Source organism: Coregonus clupeaformis, chromosome 5, assembly GCF_020615455.1.
Source record: "Coregonus clupeaformis isolate EN_2021a chromosome 5, ASM2061545v1, whole genome shotgun sequence".
In the NCBI taxonomy this organism is placed as follows: Eukaryota; Metazoa; Chordata; class Actinopteri; order Salmoniformes; family Salmonidae; genus Coregonus; species Coregonus clupeaformis.
Window position 1 is genome coordinate 18,950,895 of NC_059196.1, and position 6,897 is coordinate 18,957,791.

Sequence of the window (6,897 nt, forward strand, 5' to 3'; positions counted from 1 at the left end):
AACCCACAACCTTGACGTTGCAAACGCCATGCTCTACCAACTGAGCTACATCCCTGCCGGCCATTCCCTCCCCTACCCTGGACGATGCTGGGCCAATTGTGCGCCGCCCCATGGGTCTCCCGGTCGCGGCCAGCTACGACAGAGCTTGGATTCGAACCAGGATCTCTAGTGGCACAGCTAGCACTGCGATGCAATGCCTTAGACCACCTCGCCACTCGGGAGGCCACTAAATGTGAAGAATGTGTTTTTTTGGGGGGTCCACGCCAGTAACCTTATGTAAATTAGACACAAGGATTTTCTTTTCAATAACTGGTCAGGGCATTCAGCTTCAGGCAACTTTGATGTAAGGCTTGTAGTGACAACTTCTCTCCGTCACGCCCAACCAGTGCAGTTCAGTGTTGCTTATCCAATGTTCACTCGATCTATCAATGTAATTACACCCAACAAAATGTTGAATAACATTTTTTATTAAAAAATAATTCATTGTGGCTAAGCAATAATGGAGTTCATTGCAACTGCAAGGATGTATGTGTATGACTGGAAGAAAATAAATACAGAGACACAATTACAAAGTGATCAATTGTAAGGTAATAAAATACAGGTTGGCTTGTTGGCTACATTCACAGTACATTTTGAAAATGTTTTTAATATAATGTCTGCACTGAAACACCTCATTCATTACGTAGTGTGGTAAATGAGTTTCCACACATTTACCCAATTTCTAATTCTGAACGGACTCTTTCTATGCCAGCAAAGATGCTCGTCATTGACTACATTTACTATTTTATCTTTTACTATTTTAACATGCAGTACACATTTGCTGTGCAAAGTCAGGTGCAGTGCTGTTGTTTATCTGGAATTTAGCATTGAACTAAGCCAAGCATCATTCATAACATACACACTTCAGTGACATAACATACAATTACAGTTTACAAAACATTAGGAACACCTTCCTAGTATTGAGTTGCACTTTTTTAACTCTATCCCACCTGGCATGCCCTCTACTTCAATGACCACCTTCTTGGCAGCCACAGCCATATATGGAACTCTGCCCTGTCTACCTGCTTCATCTAAACAGAAACAGAAATAAGGCTTTAGTGAAGGAATATCAAGTGTACACATTATTCCAAGCTTCTACCAGTGATCCAGAAATCTGCTTACTTGAATATCAACAATGTAAACCAACAAGGCACAGCTACCACATATGTTTATGTCAGGCCTTGTATCCAGAACTCTGCCTGTGAATTTTAGTGGTAAAATGTTTTAAGCTTGCTTAATTGTTGAATCACAGAGTACATTTTAATAGTTATTTCAAATAAAATGGTACATACTATACTGGTTGAATTAGGCTTGTATTCCTTGCACCCTAGCCTTGTCAAACCCCTTTGACTGTGAAGCTGCAGGTTTGCCTAGATGTAACAATAAAAGAGGCACAGTGCTGTATGAGTGTGTTTAAAGGCATTATAGATGTACAGATGTAGGATCTTAATTTGAGTCAGTTTGCTACAGCAGGAAAATAATCCTGCAGTAACAGGAAATGTGATATGTGGATTATAATAAACTGACATTTTGTCAGGGGTTGATACATTTATCGCAAGGGAAAATCAAGTCTGACATTTCTAAGTGGACATTACAAACTTCAGAAGCCTTTTCAAACCTCAAATACACTACAAGTTAAAAATGTCCTGCATTGCAGAAAAGTTTTCCTGCAACAGGGTGATCAAATGAATATCCTACATTTGTATGCTTGAGGTTAAGTGTTACTAAAGTTATGTTTAAAGTATGTGTACCAGAAAAGTGTACAGAAAACTTGGCGATCAGATCCTGGCCCTCAACAAATTCCTTTCCCCTCCCAGATGAGGCTGTGCTGACTGGTATGAGGTCCTCTGGGTTGTGGACAAGGAAAGCTGTGTCAACCCCCTTACCTTCCAACTCGATAACCTAACAAAAAATGATATTGAAATAAACAAGATAAATAATAAATGAAATTATATGTAAAAAAAGACAATACCTAAAAATGCTTATAGGAAAAGAGTTGGCAAAAAGACTGAAATCCTTTCATAAGAAAAATGCCTGTTCTCTGGATCTTAAATCTGTATCTCAAATCTAACTCCCAACTATCAAATCAAAATACATTACTTTTTAAAAGTAAAAGTTTCAACATTTCATGATTTACTATTGTGACCCTACAGTATATATTCCCACCATTGATTTCAGCCGTCTTAAATAATCTTTGACTTTTAAGGCCTTCAGGTTCCCCTTCAACTCCTGACCTCCTGCCTGTAGCTTGTCTGCCTCCTCACTGTAATGGGCTGTTGTGGCAGGTGGTAATACCTGCCTTTTGCCCTGTGTACCTGCCATAAATCCTGACATACAACAGAAAACATGACAATGTCAGTGACATTGTTTTATCTATCTATTCTATCAAGGCATTACAACAACAACAAAAACATTTACTTGTTGAAACAAAGTAGAAATATATGTCAGATGGAGTCAGTAGACTTTAGAATTTGTTGTTAGACTTGAGAAACCCCTTTGATCATTCATCTAAAAATAATAATAATGAACCTACATCAAAGACACACCGATTGAGAAATGCATACAGTCCACAATACTAGAATGCCTGCCTTGCTCTTGTAATTGCAAACAGCTAATTAAAGCCAAACCTGCACAAACCTTTTGCTTTAAGGTGGTCCCTCATAAACAGGTTGTAAGCTGACACATTCCATTTGTAGAGCTTAGGTTTTTTTTTTTGAGGAACAGCTTGACTCTGGGACAGTTTTCTTCTTTCATTCCCTGACCAATTCTAGAGGAAACAACAGGAAGACAACACAATAGTAAAGACTACAGCATCACATTTTCAAATCAGAGTAATTGCACATAATAGTTTATTAAAAGAGTAGACACAAAAATATTGCTCCACCAACTCAGCGTTTTATCTTGCAGATGATTGAAAAGGAGCCCTTATATACCATGAATTATCTGTATTGTGTCACAACCAGAGGGGCAGTGGGGGGTGTTTTGAATCTGGGTTTTACCAGGCAATGTGAAACTAGAGGCAAAACACAAATAGCTACTGGAAAAAGTTAAAATAACATAAGAATCAACATTATTATCACAACAGCAGAGGATAGGATCCAGGATTTGCATGTTATTCTTTCAGAATTTGAAGTCATAATTATCTGATAGCTAGCCAAGGGAAAGGAGTAGGGAGTGCATTGAGAATCCAATAGCCCGACAACGATGGATGAATGAATACTTAATTGTTCCATAGCGGCATTTGTTTGGGAATAATGGCACACATGTAACACGTCACAGAACATTCAACACTTCACTTAAATACAACATAAATATCACAGGACATACTTCACAAGACAAGGTCAGACAGACAAATAGATAGAGGTATACTGTAGGTGGTGAGTTACGGTTTAGTCTTCCTGGATTTAGGAACCTGATGCTAGTTGATATGAATGACTTGTGTGCCCTGTTTGTTCTACAGAGTGGGGTTTTGAACCTTCGACCTGACAGCAGATGTTGGTACTGGTTGTATAGTGGGTGTGTCTTAGTAACATTTTCTGGATTTATGGATGGTTCTTGATTTGTAGAGTGATGGGATGCTTTGAGACTTGACGCTGCCGAACCATACCACCCAAGGTTAAGATGCTTTAAATTAATGTCTTATATAAAAGGTGCATCATCAGTAAGGCCATAGGAAGTGTCCTAAGTAGTCCTAAGCCAAATGTTTTGCCCAGAACCCAGGGAGATATTACAAAAAGACAAAACCCTTTCTGATGTTCACAGAATACAAAACAGAACATTAATGACCCTCACCTCCACCACACTCTCCGACAGTCCAGCTCTGGTGGCTGCCTCTCCTGGTCATTCCCTGGTCAAATAAGACTTTCAAAACCTCTCTTTGATCAGGAAAAATTGATGATCTTCTTTGTCCTAAGAACAGAATGACACTTGTTAAGACATATCCTAATCCAGTGTTATATATGGATCAGTATACATATCACAGACTTCATATGAGAAGTGGGCCATAATCAGCTAAGAAATCACTAAGGCATAATACAAGATTACACGCAAGGCAAGCCCCATGGCAGATGATACTGACTTCACATTATTCACATCCAGCCATAGTATGATGCAATAAGGCATGTTTCAGTATAAGCTTTGTGCCCTTAGCCATTAACACACTAAAAACCTACTCCACTGATTTTTGCTAGGACTTACTAGTGAGATTGTTGTTTCTGTATGATATGTTGGATTAAGGAATAAAGACAGACACCAATGTTCAGTTCAATAGCCTTGTTAAGCCTTGTACAAATCCCTACGCGTGGAGTCTGGGGAACAGTCCAACTAGTCGATTACCTATCAACTAGACTCCGTAACAATTGTTTCCATGATATGTTGGCTGATGCGGTACACTGTTGTTATGTTACTGGGTTGTGTTGCTATTGACATGGTGATTTTGCTTCTGTTTGTAACTAACTTTGTAACAACGGGCTGTAAAAGCAGAACAAACTTTATTCACCAAGAATATTTACATGTACCAGGAATTTGACCTGGTGACATGGTGCTGATATACAGTATATGGATTATAAGAATATTATAACAACATTACAAGGGCTGATGTATTCAAGGATGTTGTGCTGGAGTATGCTGATGTTCAGCTTGTCAGTTGCACCAAAGCGCTAGAGAAGGAGCTTGAGCGAGTACAATGCAGGTGGCTATATTTTGCTACCCTGCTCCCCAGCTCTACCCTCACGTTTTTGGCCATGGTTGGTGACTTTAATGGAATGTAGATAAGAAGCCACAATTTTACCCCTCAAAGACATCCATCGCACCCTCTTCACGACCTCCCTCCACTCAGAGAGCACTGACAGTTCACAACTTCTCAGTTACACCTGCTAGAACAAAGCCATTCCAACTATTTCCGCTATCAGACTCTATACTGGTAGAGATACATTTAACGTCTACATGATGCTATGATATATGCAAATCAAATACAATTTTATTGGTCGCATACACATATTTAGCAGATGTTATTGTCGGTGTAGCAAAATGCTTGTGTTCCTAGCTGAAACAGTGCAGTAGTATCTAACAATTCACAACAATACAAACAAATCTAAAAGTAAAAGAATGGAATTAAGAAATATATCAATATTAGGACGAGCAATGTCTGACTGGCATTGACTAGAATACAGTAGAATACAGTATATACATATGAAATGAGTAAAACTGTACTTAAACATTATTCAAGTGACCAGTGATTCCATGTCTATGTACATAGGGCAGCAGCCTCTAAGGTGCAGGGTTGAGTAACCGGATGGTAACCGGCTAGTGACAGTGACTAAGTTCAGGGCAGGGTACTGGGTGGAGGCCAGCTAGTGATGTACAGTGGGGAAAAAAAGTATTTAGTCAGCCACCAATTGTGCAAGTTCTCCCACTTAAAAAGATGAGAGAGGCCTGTAATTTTCATCATAGGTACACGTCAACTATGAAAGACAAAATGAGAAAAAGAATTCCAGAAAATCACATTGTAGGATTTTTAATGAATTTATTTGCAAATTATGGTGGAAAATAAGTATTTGGTCAATAACAAAAGTTTCTCAATACTTTGTTATATACCCTTTGTTGCCAATGACACAGGTCAAACGTTTTCTGTAAGTCTTCACAAGGTTTTCAAACACTGTTGCTGGTATTTTGGCCCATTCCTCCATGCAGATCTCCTCTAGAGCAGTGATGTTTTGGGGCTGTGCGCTGGGCAACACGGACTTTCAACTCCCTCCAAAGATTTTCTATGGGGTTGAGATCTGGAGACTGGCTAGGCCACTCCAGGACATTGAAATGCTTCTACGAAGCCACTCCTTCGTTGCCCGGGCGGTGTGTTTGGGATCATTGTCATGCTGAAAGACCCAGCCACGTTTCATCTTCAATGCCCTTGCTGATGGAAGGAGGTTTTCACTCAAAATCTCACGATACATGGCCCCATTCATTCTTTCCTTTACACGGATCAGTCGTCCTGGTCCCTTTGCAGAAAAACAGCCCCAAAGCATGATGTTTCCACCCCCATGCTTCACAGTAGGTATGGTGTTCTTTGGATGCAACTCAGCATTCTTTGTCCTCCAAACACGACGAGTTGAGTTTTTACCAAAAAGTTCTATTTTGGTTTCATCTGACCATATGACATTCTCCCCAATCCGCTTCTGGATCATCCAAATGCACTCTAGCAAACTTCAGACGGGCCTGGACATGTACTGGCTTAAGCAGGGGGGACACGTCTAGCACTGCAGGATTTGAGTCCCTGGCGGCGTAGTGTGTTACTGATGGTAGGCTTTGTTACTTTGGTCCCAGCTCTCTGCAGGTCATTCACTAGGTCCCCCCGTGTGGTTCTGGGATTTTTGCTCACCGTTCTTGTGATCATTTTGACCCCACGGGGTGAGATCTTGCGTGGAGCCCCAGATCGAGGGAGATTATCAGTGGTCTTGTATGTCTTCCATTTCCTAATAATTGCTCCCACAGTTGATTTCTTCAAACCAAGCTGCTTACCTATTGCAGATTCAGTCTTCCCAGCCTGGTGCAGGTCTACAATTTTGTTTCTGGTGTCCTTTGACAGCTCTTTGGTCTTGGCCATAGTGGAGTTTGGAGTGTGACTGTTTGAGGTTGTGGACAGGTGTCTTTTATACTGATAACAAGTTCAAACAGGTGCCATTAATACAGGTAACGAGTGGAGGACAGAGGAGCCTCTTAAAGAAGAAGTTACAGGTCTGTGAGAGCCAGAAATCTTGCTTGTTTGTAGGTGACCAAATACTTATTTTCCACCATAATTTGCAAATAAATTCATTAAAAATCCTACAATGTGATTTTCTGGATTTTTTTTCTCAATTTGTC

At 40.1% G+C, this 6,897-nt stretch overlaps 1 long non-coding RNA gene across 1 annotated transcript; it reads right to left on the reverse strand.

The window, feature by feature from the left end:
- Positions 1-451: 451 nt before the first annotated feature.
- On the reverse strand, positions 452-4,051 carry LOC121567077. The gene is made up of 3 exons (XR_006658787.1): positions 3,832-4,051; positions 1,791-2,806; positions 452-1,409 (listed from the first exon to the last, which is right to left on the reverse strand). It is a non-coding gene; the product is annotated as an uncharacterized LOC121567077 (long non-coding RNA).
- Between the last annotated feature and the right edge of the window lie 2,846 nt (positions 4,052-6,897).